Below are 19,885 nucleotides of genomic sequence, written 5' to 3'. Positions count from 1 at the left end.
TGCTTCTTTCATAGCCCTACAAATCATTTGACAATCACAACAATTACCTTTCTTTTTGAGTCACTCCACAAAGAAGCAAAGCTTGTTCTCTGATGATCACACCCGTTAGAGTTAGTAAGTGTGTGCCGACTATGGGTAGAAGGGATACGAACCTATAAGGACTTATTTCTTAGTGGATGGGCAAGAGGTCTCGGGATGCAGCTCAGCTGGTGGAGTGCTTGAGTCTTACAAAGCCCTTGTTTAATTTCTACATAAATGGCCAGTACTACATAAATGGCGTAACAAAAGGGGGCGGGGCTGTGATGACATCACTCATCGGGCAGAGGCAGGGGAATCAGAAGTTCAAGGATGGACTGACTACATAATGAACTTGAGGCCAGCTTGGAATACATGAGAACTTGTCTCAGTGAGGAGGAGGAAGAGGAAGGAGGTGGGGAGGAGGAAGGAAGATAATCTCACGAGCTCTGGAAGGACTTTCTGCAAATCACACTCTCAGTAAGTACATTCCTCAAAAGACCTATTGACTCCACTCTGAAGTATTATTGATTGCTATTTGATCTTTTACTTGTTTTCTGTTTTCAGATAGAGTCTCATGTAGCTCAGACAAGCTTCAAACTTCCCATGGCTCAAGCTAGTCTTGAACTCATGATCTGCCTCTCTCTCCTCAAGTGCTGGCGTCTAGGTGCATCACCTGGATGCTCCTGCTTTTAAATGACTACAAATACGACTGTAAAATTAGTAAAGGGTGAGGTGCATGGTCCTGACCCCCGATCCTTGGCCAGTCCACCAGAGGACGCCTTTGCACTGACTCCGCACTTCCCCACTTCATGCCGCTACCATCCTGATGAGTGTTTGCAGCTCGTGAGGGGGCCTGGGCTTTCATACAGAGAAGATATTGCCATTAGCGAGTGAGCAAGGATTGAAACAAACACATCACGAAGCAGGGAGTGACCAACATTTGTCACTAACAAATGGTCTCGGGGCCTGTGTTCACTCCTTGATTTCTGCCAGAAAGCTCAGACTTCAGCTTCTTTCCCTTTGATTTAGCAGGTGCATCACGTTCTGTATGCTCAAGGCACACGAGTTTCTCTCTCTCTCTTTTTTTTTCTCCCTGTGGCCTGATAACAGGCTCCTGTAATTGGTGCGTCTACACTTCGGTATTTGTTGTAGCCTTGTGCTGGGAGTGGGGGAGGGTCAGGGAGGACTTTGAGCATTAGATATATCTGACCCAATGAGTTCAGATAAGACTTCTTGGTTGTATTTTAAACATGCTCTTTCATGCACTCTTCTTCTTTGTCCCCCTGTCTTCGTCTCATTCTTACATAGTCGTCATCACACATAGGTACGTCCTCTTCTGAGTATGCTAGTGTGTTCGTGCTGTTGGTGGAAGTCGTGGGTAACACGGCATCTGTTTCTGATGATCACACTCACCCGCTTTATTTTCTACTTATGTTCCTTATTCTCTTTAGTAATCACTGCCCATCCTTATCTCCCGACCCAGTGAGAAAAATTTGCAGGGGTTGGAGAGACGGCTCAGCAGTAAAGAGCATTGACTGTTCTTCCAGAGGAACTGTGTTCAAATCCCAGCACCTACATGGCAGCTCACAACTGTCTGTAGCTCCTGCTCTAGGGGATCTGATGCCCTCACACAGACATGCATGCAGTCAAAGCACCAATGTACATAAACATGAAAATAAATAAATAATCAAAAAAAGAAAAATTTGTAGGCCCACCAAATCTTCGTAATCCATTTGTTAATATATTACCATCCACAAATTACCATTTTGTCTGTTGTGCAAAGCCTATGTACACATCGTAGAATTTAAATGTGACTGAGGCTGATTTTACAAATGTAACCACTGGCCCAGAGAGACTAAGTAACTCATCACTTAAGCTCCCTCAAGCTTCTTAAAGGAAGTCATACTTCCCCTATTTTCTGTGTCCATTGATCACAATAAGTAACTCTGATAATTAAGATCACCCTCTGCTGAGAGCCAGAGAGCCCTAAGTGTTCCACCTAGATATCTCAGCACGCGCACATCTGACTCATTTTATCAGTCAGTGTTCTTGAAAGTGACTGCACCTCCCAAGTTTCAATTAAAGATAAATTTTCAAATGTTGAAAAACAGTTCTGGGCTTGTTAACTAACACAAACCCACAGGCAGATATTCTGAACGTAACTCAGCGGCCTTCTGCTTTGAAGCTCTGGGGATTTGCCCTAATCTGTTGCTAAGAACACTGCACATTGCTTGAAACAGGCTGCCAGGCTGGGGAGCTGAGAGCGAATGACATAAGTGTTCCTGTTACCAGGTCAGAGTATGCTGCGAAAGGCTGTTGGGAGGTCAGGGCAGTGGGGAGGGAGCAAGAGGGAATTCCAGGATAAGGAAATTAGCCGGAAAACAGGAAGTAAAAAAAAAAGAGAGAGAGAGAGAGAGAGAGAGAGAGAGAGAGATTATAGGCTCAAATGAGAAACAAAACAAACAAACAAAAAATATTTTCTGCTGAAGGCCACCTCCTTGATTGCTTGGAATCTGTGATCGCTGGGGATTCGGTACAGCCCAGCCTGATATCTGTGGGGGCCCACACACAATTCATAATTCCCCATTCCATTGCCCCAACAATGAGAATTCTAGATCAGAGTCCCAGCAATTCCCACTGTGAGGCCTCAGCCAGTATCAGACTTAGGAATCAGGAGCATGAGCCAGAAGAGAGTCTCTGCATTTTCACCTAACACTCATGTGGCTAGTGCAAAACAGATACAGTAGCCATTCCTCCACTGTTTGTTCCTGGGGAGTCTGAAGGGCGCAAGGGAACATTGGGGTGTCAGTACAGGAAAAGGCCATGCTGGACCCCTCCTTTCCGCTACAGCAGAACGTCTCTCATCCCTCCCCCACTTATGGCTGATTAGAGACACTGACATAGCATCAACTGTATGCAAGTAGTTATGCTAAAACCTGTTCTATTCTTGGGTATCGGATACCTTTTTTTTCTTTTCCAAGTGGATCCTTGTACTTGTATTTGATATTTATTGACTCTTTCTCCTACTCCCCACCCCAGCTTTGAAATTCCACATGTTTAAATACTAAATCCCAGTGGGAAATGCCACTCTATCACTAGACTGGGAAAAGAAAACAGTAAGCTAAGGGATTTCATTTTCATTCAAACAAGAAATGTATTTTCTCTTTCTTAAAAATATTTAATGAATAAAAAACGTGGAAAAAAAGTGAGATACAAGGGGAAATGTGATATTGAGGGTTCTCATTTGATCAAAGCAGGAGTGGAAATGTCAGTCTATCTTAACTTAAAGTTAATCATCCCATCACTATTCAATACCCATGTACCCTGTTTCTGAGTTGGGAAGTGGGAACACGGTAATGATGGTTCGCCAGGTCAGCTAAACGCCAACTTTCTACCTGACTTGTACTTGTCTCTTGGCACACTCTATGCCTTCTAGCTTAGGTGCAGCTGGGTGTGGGTACTTGCATGTGATGGGCAGTGGTGCTTTTGTTTGATTAGAATAATCATTATTTTATTATTCTTTCTTGAATGTCTTTGTTATGAAAATCAAACTGAGAACACCATAAATGGTTTGCAGGGACTCCTTAGGTGATTCTACTGGAACGTTTGGTTGGTTTATTCATTTCCTCTCGTTTACTGAATAACTACTGTGCCAAGTAGTGCTTGAGGGGTCACGCTCTAAAGCAATTCTAGCCTAATGGGGATGGAGGACAGAGCCCTCATATGGAAACAATTATTGCTGGGATCTATCTCAAATGATAAATTGTTGTATGGGCAATAAATGTACTAAGGTTATTAATAAAGAGGAATCATTGCTTTTCGGCCCTTTTATTGGCTTGTAGTATTGACAGTGGGAGAGAAAGTGAAAATGTTTGGAGATTCATAAGAGAGATTAGAAACAACAGAACATGGGTCTTTATAGCTACAAAGCAATATCTGGACACACTGGTGTGCTCGGATGACACATGTCATATTCTGCTCTGCTCTGCAGGTGACGAAGAGTCGCAAGGGATAAAACATGTATACTTGTTTAATACATCATGGTCAGAACATGCAGTGCATAATGATCTTTAAAATACTTAATCAAAGAGGATAATAAAAGCATATTTTCATTGACTTGAAAATGCCAGGGTGAAATACTTGGAAACTCTTTTAAATCTCAATGTGCCATTGGATATTTGACAATGATTTCTTTGTGGAGAATGCTCATGCTTAGTAGAAATATTTAGAAGTTGTAAGTACATGTCTCAATGACCTTTCAATAGCAAATTGTGTGTGCGTGTGTGCGTATGTGGGTGCGTGCATGCATGCGTGCATACATGTGAGTGTGTGTGCATGCATGTGTGTGCATGTCTGTGTGTATGTGTGTGTGCATGTCTGTGTGCATGTGTGCATGCGTGTATGTGTGCGTGCGGTGCATACTTGTGTTCGAGTGTGTGTGCGTGTGCATGTGGTAGGTCTTAGGTACTGAACACAGGGCTTTACACACGCTAAGCTGTATTCCAGAGCTATGCCCCCAGCTTCTTGATGATTCCTGGATCTGTACATTGATGAGAGTGTTTGTGGGGCTAAGCAAACTTTACATTTAGTGGATAATTACTATTTTCTCAAAAGCAGTGTGTAGACGACGTGTGACTCTTCTAAGCCTGTGCTGGCAGAAATAACTCAAATACTTAAGCAGGAATCGTCCTGATCATAACACACAGACACACACCTCTAGGCCCCAAATCCTACAAAGTACGCTTTAGTGTCATGAAAACCAATCTAATACCACAAGTGGAAATTTTTAGCTTTGGCCTACCAAGGCAAACTGCGGCTGAGCCACGGGTCCTAAGAGTATGTGTGGAATTACCTCCATGTGATTTAGGCAAAAGAACTTCATCCCTAGACCCAAGTCCCACACCCAAGAAATGTCATACATATTAAAATATGCTATAAATCAGAAACCCCCCCCAAAAAAAACCCAAAAAAAACCCAAAGCAAACCAAAACAACAACAACAACAACAACAACAACAACAAAAAACCCCTCCAAACTGCAGTCATGGTCCCAGGCACTTTGAAAAGAAGAATCCATCCCTTGGATGGCTCCTGTGGTGACCAAGGATAACCAGTTACAATTTAGGAGGATCTTCGAGCAGTTACCCTCCCTTTATTTTTCTTTAGAAGACACTGAACATAAGATAAATAAGGCCACAAACTAGCGATGCAGGCCAGTTGCTGAAACACTTTCTTGCATGCAAATAGATCTGAATTTTAACCCCCAAAACTACATAAACAAGGTGCAATGTCACATGTCTGTAATCCTACCTCGTCAGAGGTAGAGGCAGAAAGACCCCAAGTTCAAGGCTGCCCTCTCTTATATAACAACTTTGAGGTTATCCTGGCCATTATGAAGCTCTGTCTCAAAAACTTAAAAAAAAAAAAAAAAAAAAATGAAGCTCTCTTCACTAGACATGCAAGAAATGTCTGCAGTTAGTGTCTCCAAAGAGCAACCTTGAGCCCTGTCTGTGGCTACTTCAGCTTCCAATCACTCATAGCCTCAGGGTCTACTAAGGAGCCTGTGGATAAGAGGACGCTGGCCTCAGCAAGGCACACCCCAAGAGAATAGTCTTAGAATGCTCCATGGTCTAGGCATCCTTTCTCTATATCAGTTAGGCCTCCCTAAGAAGCCCAGGAGTGAGCCTCAGGACTTCTACATAAGTTGGCTACACCATGGGAATCTATACTTCCTTGAATGGAGCTAACGAGTAGAACCTTGTAGACAGATGTTAGTAAGTGTACAGTGTTCCAGCTCCATGACCCTCAACTCAACGAAAAACTGTCAGTCAATGGAGTCAATTCATGTAGGGTTCCAGGCCCTCACAGGAGCAAGAGGCATGGCAGGTGCACAGCCATTGCTGGCACAGTGGCCATGTGTCTTCCTCTTCCCCTCTGTCACCCTATCTCCTAGTTAGGCAGTGAACAGGTCGCTTGACCTCTGAGAAGACTATAGGGTTCTTCTGTTCTCAAGAGGTAAAACATGGCTCCCTTCTTGCCAAAGTGTCGGACTGACCAATGATATAAATTAACAGGAGTGGCAGTCAGTAGTAAGTCGAGCGCCTAGACTAGAAAACGTAAATCTGAAAGGAAAGCAGTGGAAGCAAGAACACAGCATGCTAAAGTATTTAAACATTTTTTTTTTTTAATTCTAGACATTTCTCTTATATAAATAACAAAACGTCATTTCTTTCATTAAGGGAATTTCATTGCATCTGAGTGAATGTGTTTTAACAGGCTGGTGTGTGCTTTGAGGTTAGGGTCTGCGGTATGCAGACTCTTTGGATCTCTTTTCATGAAGTCAGCTGGTCATCTAAAGAATAAATGCTGACACCATGCAATCCCCTCACCTCAGACTGATCATGTCCCATCCAGGATGATGACTATCTAGCCTTCTGCGGGGAAGCTGAGCGTGGGCACTAATGGGCCTCACTGGACCCTCCAAGCCTAGTGTCATCAGAACACTATGGATACTCAAGTGTTTACACCACAGGGAAAAGAACGCCTTTTCAGTCATGCTAAGCACTTAAAATGAATTAGCCAAACTGCAGGTGATGGCTGTAGACACCCAGCAGGGTCAAGGTTTCAACATAAGGACAGCCATTGTCAATCCTCCTCATGACGCTGCCCACAGCTGTGACATGGAAGTGTTCTCTTCTCGCTCGCAGGAGAGTCACGCAGAAGGTAGAGCCAGGCTACTTCTGTGAATCAGTTTAGTGTCTTAGAGTCTGAAGCCAGAAGCCATCAGCAAACTGTTCAAGGCCCTAGGCAATCCCTATGTATGTGAAAGCAGGGGACATTCTAGCTTGGGGGTTCCAAAATTCCAGTTAAACAGAGAAAAGGAGGACCAGCAATTTGATATTGTATATTATTTGTTGATTGCCTTAAATAATTTTAATATACATTGACATTTAATTAAGCACATTTACTTTATTTGTTTTCAAAGTCCATTACATGTAAACTAATCCTAAATAAACATTTTAAAGGTATATTATGTTAATTGTTTTGCTCTTGCCCCGGAATGCTACTTAATTAGTACAGACAAGTGCATTCCACAAGTTGACATCTTTTATTAAACATTCTTGTTCTTTGCTTTATTTCCACTGACCGTGAACTTGCTTAGGTATGGCATTGTTCTTTCACTAGAAATTCAATATCTAAGGATGTAGAGTGTGTTCCTGTCCCTTCATAATTACACTTTAGTTTAATACAGTACCCTTTCCTAAGTAGCTTTCCTAATTTTTTTTCTAACCCTGAGTTATATAATACCTGAATCTTAGATTCAAGATTCTGAGGTGCGACTTACGAACGAAAATATCTGGCATATTTATTAGGCACTACAAAACTGTATACCTTCTCTCTATGTTTTATAGGTTTGGTTTAGCAGCTAACATGCTGAATTAGCTACAGATTAAGAGCCATCTGTTTACCCAAGAGCGCGGCTTAGCTGTTGTTAGGACTCAGAGGATGCATACTCTGTCCCCACATTCTTCCACAAGCTCCTACAGTGTCTGTGCTGTCTAGCAGACATAAAACTTGAGGTTGTACTATCCAGATGTGCTTACACACACACACACACACACATACACACAACAGCTTATATGTTGTTAGCTACTTAGAAGCATACTAGAAGATAAGTATTATTGAGTTTTCTTTTGGTTCTAAGATATTTTAAAATCTTCCCCCTCCCCATACACACACATGCTCACACACAGATGACCAAGTAGTTTCACTTTGATGAGCAAACGCATAGAAACCCCACACTACTTCTGTCCTGACCCAGCCCGAGAGACTTTAGAAAGTTTCCGTGCTTAGCGTGTGGGTAAACAAAGAATATCTCACATCACAAACTTAGACACCAGGGTTTCAGACCCGTATCTCCCCCGCTGTCACAGGCCTTCCAGTTAGCACTGGACCTGTTTAAGGGCAGCTATGACATTTGGCAGCAGCGACTGATGAAAGGCTTCACAGAGACAGCACTAAATGATCACAGTGCAGCGAGGAAAAGCGGCTCCACATCCAATCTGTTGCCATGATTCGGACTCATACTGTGGAGAGCTGAATGGCCTCTGACAGCGAACAAGGGCACGAGAAAAAAAAAAAAAAAAAAAAGCCACACACGGTCCACAACCTGGATTTGTGGTGATATACACACCCCCAAATTACGAAGCGTAATCTGCAGCAGTACCTGGCAGTTTGTCTCCGAATTAAGGAAAAGCCCCGCTCTCACCTTGCACAAACACAAACTTCAGTGGTCAGTGACAGATGCAGGCTGGGAGACACAGCAGCTGCTCTGCCCTGAGCGGCTTAGCGCACACTCGAGCCGGCTCAGGTCCCACTGTGTTTGCTCACTGCAGTTTCTCCCATGACTCCATCACCCAGGAATGGAAACCACGTCTCTCTCTCTCTCAGCTCCAGTGGACTCCCTGGCTATTGAGCTCAGGTAAAAAATGCTGAGTTCTGCAAGGTTACTACAAGGTGAAAGACAAGCAGAAGAGGCGGGGACATATGAAAGAGGAGGGGCTGTGCAGCAAAGACCCTAAACTCCAGATTCCTTGCCTTTGGAGAGAGTCTAAGTCGCATAAATCAAGCTGGGACAATAGGAGGTCAGAGAACAGAGAACCTGAGAGTCTGAAATGGCATTAAACCAATCAGCCAACCCAGGGTCATGCTTCGAACAATGACTCCCCTCACATATTCACACACCCCTGGCAGGCATCAGTATACCTACACTAATTAACTAGACACCTCCTTTTTCTTTTTTTTTTAAGCTACAAAAGTTTTTGTATTATTTTTCAGAGTTTCCAATACAATGAAAACATTTACCAGACTCAAGTAACCCTTTTAAGGGAAAAATATTTTTTGGTCCATTTTAACTCATATTAAGTCTTTATCTGGGACACACACTGGGATTATACAATAATCTTCCCATGCTAAAGGAATAGTAGTGATGCAGGTTTTTTATAAAGCTGACAGAATCAACTTAAGATTTCTCGTAAAAATTCCTACCATTCCTTTTCAGGATTGGTCTTGACACACACATCTTTTAATACCAGCAGGCTTGAAGAAGGCATTTCTTCCGTGGTACATACACATAAGCTGCTGACTGATCCAAATATCATAGATGATTCCCAATTGATGGTTTCAGATTTTTAGTTCTCCTATTTTAATGTTCTTTAAAGTGAGGTAGGGATAATTTTCGGCTTTTAAATGTTTTGCGAAACATTCTTCTTAGTTACATGGTTCTCCCCACAGGCAAATAATTAGTTACCGAGCTGTGCAGTGATTGCACGAAGGGCAGGCTGGCCCAACCCACCCTCCAAATCCTGCTGTTGTTCACCTGCTGTGCGTTCATCCTCCTAGGCATCAGTCTCTTGATGAATAAGCACTGATACTTGTGGCCAGCATCTGCTCTCTCTACTTCCTGGGCTGCCGGGGGTGAAGTGGAACAAAGTGTGGGTCACAACACCTCGTCCACTGTGGAATCCCGGGGAAAGGGCACCTAACAACTGCCCCTACCTCCTTCAGTTGTGCCCCGCTGAGTGGTGTGGCCTGGGAATTGATGTCAGTTTTCTAAGACTCTTTGGTCTCTGTGGGAAGCGATTGCTTCAAGGGGGGCTATAAATAGAGTTAGAGATGTTATTGACCCGCTGTCCTCTTTTGGGCAGGTCTTGATGGTAGTCACCATATGACCAGAGTGAGTTAATTGTGAGCTCCACCTAGACTGAGAGAGAATGAATCAGGCCAGTTGAAACTCTGCTTGAGTGGCCATGTGCATCACAGTAACCTGGTGTCATGGAGGACTCGGGTTGGGGCTGGAGAAGACGGTTAATGCAGAGGAGAGCTTGGAGAAGGAATGCCAAATTCTCTGCTGTGTTAGTGCAGTAGTGTATGCATCTCAGCATTGATCTAATGTTCCTACAATTACCTATGCATTATTTAGAAGTTAGGGTGTGGGAGACACAGAGAGAGGAGACGGGTGAAGAGCAAGAAATGGGCTAATGGCGTGGCCCATCTGTGTCCTATGGAATGCACAGGGCTGGGAGGCTAAAGGTAGGAATGTAACTGCCATTAATTATCATAATAACCCTGTGAGGCAGCAGCTATTATCCTCTCAGAGATGAGAATAATTAGCCCGCACACTGCTAACTAGTGATTAGCAGTGTTTAAATTACAGCCAAGTCCTTCCTGACCCAGAGTTCCCATAGCCTGGGCAAATCATCTAATACAACTTTCTCAGACAGAAAATAAAGCTTGGTTTGTTACACAGTGAGAAGGCAAAAATGCAACATAACGAGAAAAATTCTTTCCTGTATTCACAAGGCAAGTCGGACTTGCAGGGAATGGAAAGATTCTAAGGAAAATACATGTTGGTGCTTTTCAGCAGTAAACTAGATGCAGGATGCAGAAGAAGAATCTTTGTTTGTTTTTAAAACAGATTTACTTTATTTGTAATCATTTATGTGTATTGTGCATGTCTGTGTGCAGGCATGTGTGCACTGAGTGTGTTTCCCAAGGAAGCCACAAGAGGGCGCCACATTTATTGCTGCTGAATATGCGCACTGGGTGTGGTTCTTTCTCATGGCGGTCACCAGGGTGTGGGGTCTCTTGCAGCTGCAGTTACAGGCGGCTTGAAGTTGCCAACAAGAGTGCTGTGCAGACAAGCCCAGGCCCTCTGCAAGAGCAATGCCTTCTTTCAAGGACGAGCATCTCTTTACTCCCCAATCCACGAGTGACTTTAGATAGTATGTATCAACATTCTTGTTGATGTTTTAGTGGGGTCCTGTGTATCTTCAAATTAAAGAAACATTCAGACATTTTCTCTATAGTACAAGGCTACTCTCCCTTCAGAAGACAGGAAATGTGTGGTTTTTGCTTAAACATCCTTAAATTATGAGACTTTGAAGAATGCTTTAAAATGAAACAAGGAGATCTCTTCTTGACATACTAAAATGAAACAAGGAGATCTCTTCTTGACGTACACGTAAGTGGCCTACCTATCTTCTATCAGCTCTATCTATCTATCTATCTATCTATCTATCTATCTATCTATCTTTGCCAAATGTAGTGTTGAGTTGAGTAGAAGAAACAACTTTTCAGTTATCTTGGGTCTGAGGATGTTAACGAAATGCCATGTTTGTCTCATGAAGTTCCCTGAGAGGCGGTAGCAGGGGTCTGAAGTGCAGCCCTCTGTGGGATGTCCGTGCTGCTGCCTCAGTGCCAGCCTCAGCTAAAAACATGCCTCTGTTGTACCTCCTGCCAAGTAGCCCTGTTCCTACCCACTTCCCAGGCTGTTTCTGCCTCCCCTGTTTCACACACGTGGCAATCTTCTCTGTGTTTGCCTGGGGACACACTGTCTCTGATTTAACAGCCCATCTGTATATTATGTAGCCCAACGGCTTTCCTGAAACCAGCCTTCTCAGCCTACCCCAGTTTAACTAGAAGACTTTACATTCAAACATCTTGTAAATGCAGTCATGAAGTTGTTTCAGATATGGCAACCAGAGACAGGAGCCATCCTTACTCCCCTTGGCTACCGGCTAAGGCCAAAATAATATAACAGTGAAGATGGGTGGCAAGGAAATCCAATTGTAGAGGAAAAGAACGGGCATGAAGACTTTAATTTAAGTTTCTTTCAAGTTAAGTTCCGAATTATGGAGGAACACAATGCCAGGTGCCAAGTGCCTGTCTGTAACGCTAGCCGCGGACGACAGAGGAAAGGCGATCAGGTATGCAAGGGCTTTCTTGGCTTCATTCTGAGTTAGAAGGCACCCCTGCTATAGAAGGACCCGTCTCAAAACACAAAAGCAACCAAACAGCCACGCAAACAAAACAAGGACAAAACTACCAACGGCATCCGCTATATCCAGTTAGTAACAGCAGGTAAGACCTCTCCCCTCTCGGGGCTCTCTGGCTTTGCTACTGAACTTAAAAGATTTGCTTTAGATCTTACTCTAAAGATAGTGGCTCTCACTGAAGAGCTGGGTTTTACAAGTTACGGTGCTGTGAAGTACAACCAACATCGAAAGGGAAAACCCCACTTTCCCATCTCTAAAACCATTGTCTTCCAAATAAAGGAGGGAAAGCAGTTGCAGACAAAAATTTTTTTAACATAGCAACTCCAATGATAATCTAAATAAAATCTAAATAAAACACTGACAAGTGCTTTAATTGCTTCTTAATGCAGAAGATTAAAAATAAGCATGGAGTGTAAGAGACTTTGTTTAAACAATTACACTGCCCCGTTTGATGCTCTGGTTTATAGATTAGTAACTGCCTAAGGAATCATCATAGAAAAACAAAACAAAACCAAAAACAATACAAAACAAAACAAAAAAAAAATACCTCAACCAACCAACCAACCAAAACTAGCAGTGAAAACAAAACAACCCCACAATCAGGTCCTCTCTGTCTTCGTCTTGGAATCTTTATTTTTCTCTCTTGAATCAGAGACGCTGATTTTAGAATCACAGTTTGAAAAGAAACGTCAATGAAAACCTGAAGTCACGAGGAAGAAAGCAGCAGGAAGCCAGGTGGCGCGAGAGATGTATAGCTCTCTGTTGCTCTGTTCTGATGTGACCCTTGCCTCAGTTTCTCTGTGTGGCAGTGTTCCAGCTTCCTGGGGGTTCAGCCTGAAGTCTTTCATCGCTGCCCACTTGGATAAACCTGGATGATGGCTCAATATACATTGTAATTTGAGTGTCTCATAAACTGAAAATCATTTGACACACTCAACCTACTGAGCACTACAGCTCAGTATTCTGTGGGGTGTCTGCTCCTCATCCTTGTGGTCCTGTGACTGACAGTGAGATGTGCCTCTATGGCTGCCCATAAGGCAGGGCCAGTCAAGTGTTTCTGGTTTAAAGTTTTAAATTATTTTTATATTTCTGAACATCATTCCTGTTTTTCCTTAGTGGTAGCTTTCTCCTAGGTGGATAATATGTATGTATATCTCAGTATCTGTTTCTGTCTGAGAAGCAAAGGACCAAAGTCACTATGCAGCTTTCCTAGATGCTATTTTCCATTTATTTGTACTTTTGTTTGTGCTTTACAGATCTTTTTGATGTCACCAGGAACCAGCTGCCAGAGGATTTAGGATTACATATCATAAAGGTTAGAAAAAGAAATACTTAAGGATATGAACAAGTGGGAAAATCATGATTGTCAAAAAAAGACACTAACCCCTGGGAATGCCCAGTCATTTTATTGCACAATCATGACCATGGGACATATTTGAAATCTCTATAAAAGCAAAGCCTTATAGTATAATCCTCCCCATTGCTTCCACCATACACACACAGAATGTGCCACAACAGGTCATTCTCTCAGGAACCAGGAGGCCCTCACTGGGTGATTACAGAGCAGCTGCTTTCCCAACAATGCGCTATGTGCAGGGCTCTATCAGGAAGCTGGCATGCATGGCGACACAATCTCCTGCTCTTCCGCAAGAGGAACTTGAGGACAAGTCTGAAATAAAGGGCTCACGACACTAGTTCTCAATACGCATCCAGATGCCCGGAGCCAGGACTGGAGCTACAAGAACACATTAGTGTTTACTATTATGTTAGTGGTTTGTTTTAGTAATGCATTGCTAAATAGTATATTAAAATAGTAAGCACATTACGTTTGGAATTTTGTGATTAATATTTAACAGTATAGGGGCAATGAAATGTTTGTACAATGTTCATAGCATCCGTCTCTAAGTAATAAGACTGCAGAAATTTTATTTTTTCATTTGATCATTTGCTCTTGTAAATATTCTGAAATGACTTCACCATAGTAACACACACACACACACACACACACACACACAGGGGGTGGGGGAGAGGAAAGAAAAAGAACAGCCACTGTAGGTGATGATGTGGGAATCAGTTTTTTTTAATTGCATGTTTTGACAAAGTCACTTTGTCACGTTTATCCTCTCTGTAAGTGGAAAAGTTCAGTCTTGAGACACATAAATACCATGAATTGTAACACCTGGATCAAATTATTCATGAGTATTATTAACAAAATTCTGAACACTGCAGAATTGTAAAAAAAAAAAGATACAGAGCAACTTGGGGTTCAGTAATTTTTTAGCACATACAAAATAATACAGGAAAATGGGAGTTCGTCTGTACGGGTGTGTCTGCAAACTCCAAGATAAAGAGAATGGAAAGGGGACGACTGCAAAACAGAGCCAGAGCCTCGAGGTAACTGTCCATCGGTAGAGCAGGAATAGAGAGTTATCAGTGTAAACATGACCGAAGGGCAGGCCTGCGGGGAGAGGTGACGCGGCTCACGCTACTTTCCACTTATTTGTTCTTTTGTTTGTGCTTTCCAGATCTTTCTGATGTCACCATTAAGCAGCTGCCAGAGGACTTAGGATTCCATGCCGTCAGCAAACAGCAGCTTGTTAATGAACCAGCATGTGTGCATCTGCCACATCTATGTTTCTTGGGTGGGACAGGGATTAAATTTAAAAATCTTGACACCACTCAGAATATTTAGACTAAACCCAAAGCTATTGACTTGCTACTGAGTTGTTAATGCTTTGAAACAATGTCTGAAAGATTGGACAAATAACCAAGCCAAACCCACACGAATGGAACGTTTTTACTTTCTGATACATAGCAATGGGTTTCTTTTTAAAATTAAAACACATATTTCTAACCTGCTTACAGGAATTACTAGTGACAAACACACTATTTCAAAACAGAGGGATTTGCTCTGTGAACAGTGTTGGTGCAAATGCAACTGAGTGTGGACCCTACCCTGTTATCACAGAGCCTGAAGCTCAAAGATAGAATGCTGTACATTTTAATATAATGATGCAATCAATGCTATTAATAAAAGACAGAAGATACCGATGCGCACGTTACACCTTTCTTAGGGCCATGGAACTAAGCAAAGGTATGCACTGATTTCATTACTATTCTATAATTCAGATATTGCTGTGTACTTATTAAAATGAGTAATCCGCGAGCATTTGTTTTCAGAGTAGCAACTGAATGCCAAAGACAGAAATTTACAACTGATTGTGATAAATTTCATGTATGCCCTAGCCTATAAGCCAGTTTTCTGTGTTCAATTGTTCTAAATTTGTACACATTTTATAACTGTATTTCTTTTGAATCATAGAACAAGCACAGATACTTACCCAAATAAAACATATAAATAGAATTTGGTGCTAATGTTTTCCTAAATGGTGGTTTTACTTGCACCAGCTGCTAAGGTCTAAAGTGTGTCCTCTACTTAAATTCTAATTACCACCTTCAGAGAAGTCATTGCCATTAATTTGTTAGGTCTCATGTTTGTTTCCTTCAAAGGTTTCAAAGCACATGACAAATAAAACACCTGTATTAATAGTTCATAGCAGGAAGGTTTCCACGCTATACTCACAAGTCGTCCGTCTACTATAAAGACATGGTTAAGCTTCTTCATATTTAATTCCAGGGTTTTAATAGAGGGCTAGGCTTGGTGCTTGCAGCTGAGCCCTGGGCACAAGCATGGAGGCCTGTGCTTTCCTGCTAGCTAGGATACCGCTACTACGTAACAGGTATTAAAAACTGTTATTTGATGCTTGGGCAGTATGTGCACATGATTGTCACATGATTGTCACATGATTGTCAGTCACATTATTTAAACTAGAAAACGTAAAGCAACAATGAACACAAATTTGAGTCCTATGTAAGTTGAATTCTTAAATTGAACATCAACTCTAGCAAGAAATAATATTCAGCAAGACCACATTTCAGCTCTGTGTGTCCATACTAAAATATAGAGTGAGGAAAATAATAAATTCTGGCCTGTTTTAATGATACAAAGTCTGCATATGCAGAAGAGCATTATTATATCAATAAGGTAAACATTTACAGTGGTATAAATGTTCTTATCCACTGCTGTTTCTCTATCAATTCAATTATGGTAAAGGCAACTGTGAAAATAAGGAAAATCCACCACTGAGAACCAACAGCAAAGACAGAAAAGGCATGGGAATAAAAATTAGTCAGACTCCCCTATTTCTCAACCGAGCAACTAGGGTCTGTCCCTCCTGTGTCCACTGTCATGTTGTCAATTGTTGGACAGGCACTTAGCAGATGTGGAAATGACACGTATGCTGAGACCTAAGAAGTTGGCATCACGTGAGAGTCTGCACCCAAGTTTCTAAGTTGTGCCTTGTATTGGCTTTACAAAACCTGGGATTTACCGCCAGGCCACTGTAGGCATATGCTATGATGTGTTACCAGCAGCTCATACCTATATTTATGTGTAAAGTCAACAATAGAAAGATGAGTGAGTGCTAAGTTTACAAGCATGTCTAACAGAGCCTTTACAGCTGCACTTTCCAAGTTGACAAAATAACCACGGTCAGACCACATCTGGTAGTCACCTCTCTCCACATGACACTTCCCATCAGGAAGGGGTGAGGGGTGGTGGTGTGACAGCTCAGTCATTCAGCATTCTACTGGCCTATGAGCCTTGGGGTCAGCACCCAGCACTGGAAAGAAAGAAAGAAAGAAAGAAAGAAAGAAAGAAAGAAAGAAAGAAAGAAAGGAAGGAAGGAAAAGGAAAAGGGGACAAACAATTCTGATTGTTGTAGAAGAGTTAAAATGCAGCAGAGACCTGTGGAAGAGAAAATTAGAAACACGGAAGTGATGCAGTCAGAGGTAGCTGAAAACAACAGCTCTGACCTTAACGAGGAGCCACTAGTAAGGTTGTTTTTTGAGACAAGGTCTAGTATAGCCTGGGCTACAGAGTGAGTTCGTGGTTGTAGGAGATACATAGTGAGTACTGAGGTAGCCTGGGGTACAGTGATGCTTATCTGAAAAACAACAAACTTAAATTTAAAGAAAAACCTCTTCAGGAAGATCGGCATTATTCTGTTGCAATATCAGTAACATTTTATTACATCAAACTAAAGAAGGATAGACACTAGGACTCCAAAAGCCAGGAGGACGGGAGGCCACAGTCTGAGCCCCCTACCTAAGAACACCACTAAATCAGCCCAAAAGCCAACCCAGGCATATCCTTAGCTGACCTCAGGACCTGGGGTAAAAGAGAAAATTATAATAAATAACTTCTAGAAGTCTTTACGTTGGCAGAATCATCTCAGCGTACTGCTAATACTTGCTTTAAAAAACCTTTTCATGTGTATAGTTTCATCCTGAAAAACTAATTAGGTTGCTACTTTTATCTGGTATTTGTCAAATTAATAATTCAATAAATATCCACATGCCTTACAATGTCCTTTCCTAATTGTAATCATGTGCTATCTCCTGTTTAAGGACAATTCTGGACACAGAACACTGGAGACACATATGCAGAGGGGTTAAATTATACTCCCCCCACCTCAAATACCTAAAAGAGAAGGAAACCAAAAGTAAGACCAGAAATTGGGAACAGAGTACAATAGATCATGTAGAAGTCAACTTGACCTTGTCCTGGAAAATCCCCAAATTTTAGACAGTAAAGTAAAAGCAGAAAAGTGGGACTAAACAGAAAAAACCAACAATCAACAGGTGACAACTACAAAATGGGAGAACGAACTTGTAAAAAGCAAACAATTATGGCTTAATATCCAAATATATAAACCAGTTCACTGAGAAGTAGTAAAAGTTGACCAGGGATATGAGGAGACAGTTCTCAGTTCTCAGAAGGCATATAACAGCCAACAGCTATGTTGAGCAGTGTTCAACATTATCAGAGGAAACAAACCCCCTCAAAACAAAAACAGATCAAAATTATACATGAGTCAGCACCTCAGGCCTCCCGAAACAGCTTTTGTTAGAAAGACAAATTATAACAAGTATTGGCAAAGGTATGGCGAAAGGATACCCTCGTGAACTGTTGATTAGGGTGTAAATGGGTACAGCCATGTCAGGAAACTGGATGGGGTTTCCTCAAAGAACTAAAAATAGACCTATGCTATCACCCAGCAATCCTACTTCTGGGACTATATCCAATGGCAACCAAATTAGTACTTCAAAGAGATGTCTACACTCCCATGTGTACTCTGGCACAATTCACAATAGCTAAAATAGAGAATCATTCTAAGTGTCCCCTGACAAATGAGTGAGGAAAACACCACACACACACATACACACACACACACACACACACACACACACACACACACACACACACGTACACATGAGCACATATCCACACGCTTCATAGATTAATATATCTCCATAAAATACAGGTGCTTTAAGTTGATAATGATGAGATGTGATGGAGATTGATTTACATTCAGAATTTTAGATGCACCAAGATAGAAAAGATGTTTTCTTCAAGGCTGTCAAATACAAATAGCCAAAACACTAAGAATGTAACATTTATACATTCCTGATTGTGTCATGGTCATTCTTGCCATAGGTAGTTTATTGTATATATGTGGAATAATATAAATGTATATGTAAAAAAATAAAAAATTACAATATTGTTCAATCTTTAATGGACTTTTTGCCATCTGTCTCTCTATGGATGATTTTTGAAAGATTTTTTTGTTGGGTTAAGTGGGGCAGGCACAAGAAGACATACTGTGTGCTGTTACTTACAATGGAATCTAAAATGTCATAGCGATTGAAGTAGAGAACAAAATCGGCTGTCAGCACTTGAGGAAGAGAGAATGGGATGGTGTTGCTGAAAGGGTGGAGCTCTGTTAGGCAGAAGGCAGAAGCTCCATGATGCCACTGCACGCCACACTTAAAATTCTCGTGATTGGTGGAGAACATAAAAGACTTTATATTCGAGCCAATAAATGTGTTAACTAGATCAACAGTGGTCGTCATCTGAGAATTTTTCTACATATTAAAACAGTAGGCCATATAATATGAATATACACAATTCTTTTTGGTTTTTTTTTTGTTTGTTTGTTTATTTGTTTTTTTTCCAAGACAGGGTTTCTCTGTGTAGCCTTGGCTGTATTGGACTTGCCTTGTAGATCAGGCTGGTCTTGAACTCACAGCAATTCACCTGCCTCTGTCTCCTGAGTGCTGGGATTAGCCTGTGCTAATGTATACAATTCTTATTCTTCAGTTTCTCCTGAGATCCCAGCAGGGAGAGACAAACCAAGCAGCAGGTTGCTCCTCTACACTTACCTGTCACAATAAAAAGAGTTTTTACAGGCACAAGCAGCACAACGTAGCGATTTTAGTTTTGCTTTGAAAAATTTACCATATTTCAAAAATATGGAAACTACCATAGCGCCTTTATAATAGAGACACTGACTTCTCAGGTAAGAGATTCCTTGCCAACGCCACACGGAGAGTGAATGTCTAGGTCAGGCCTAAGAAATAAGGAGTTTTTCTGTTTGATTTGGATTATACTGAATAATATGTTTTTCCCGAAGATTCCTCCTCAGATAGCCAGTTCCTTCTCTCATTGTTACTGCTCCAACTAAGCAAAGCAAGGCAGTGGATGAGACCTTGGATGCACCCTCCTCCTCAGTGAAGTCAGGCACCTGAGGTGCACCCAGGCTCTGGTTATTCTGTCAAGCTTTCCTGTCTGTTATAGCCATGTTCCTCATATGGCCCAGGCAGGGCAGTCCCTACACCATGGAACAAAGCAATTCCTTCCAGAAAGCTAAATAAGAAGGCTCAGACTGGGGCCTGGGCAGCATTGGGGCACACAGCAGCTCAGCCCCACAGTCTCAGAGGAGCCTGGACTGTGAGAGAGGCAGGTCACCCTGGACGGTGTTGGTGTCTCTCTGTGGGAGGTGACTTACTGCTTACTGCCCGGCTTAGTTTCCATTGGCTGTTTTCAGAACCCATGCTTGAATAGGGTATTTCATTGCCTGCATCTGGGAGATGTGGGATCATGAAAGTGAGAGACTGTGTGAGGGCAGCA

The 19,885-nt window shown here is 42.0% G+C and overlaps 1 protein-coding gene across 4 annotated transcripts in view; it reads right to left on the bottom strand.

Moving 5' to 3' along the window:
• Positions 1-19,885, bottom strand: part of Arhgap24 (Rho GTPase activating protein 24) — a 310,110-nt gene that overhangs the window by 118,659 nt on the left and 171,566 nt on the right. The window contains exon 1 of one of the 4 annotated variants that reach the window (XM_051170761.1): positions 8,286-8,517. The exons of 2 other annotated variants lie outside the window; for them this stretch is intronic. The gene's annotated coding sequence lies outside the window, so the exon portion shown is untranslated. Of the gene's footprint in view, positions 1-8,243; positions 8,263-8,285; positions 8,518-19,885 lie in introns of those variants that run through there. One more of the 4 variants, XM_051170763.1, reaches the window with a different exon arrangement.

The sequence above is a fragment of the Acomys russatus genome, chromosome 28 (genome assembly GCF_903995435.1).
Source record: "Acomys russatus chromosome 28, mAcoRus1.1, whole genome shotgun sequence".
NCBI classification, from domain to species: domain Eukaryota; kingdom Metazoa; phylum Chordata; class Mammalia; order Rodentia; family Muridae; genus Acomys; species Acomys russatus.
Note: the sequence above shows the minus strand (reverse complement) of the source record. Positions and strands in the feature narration are given on the sequence as shown.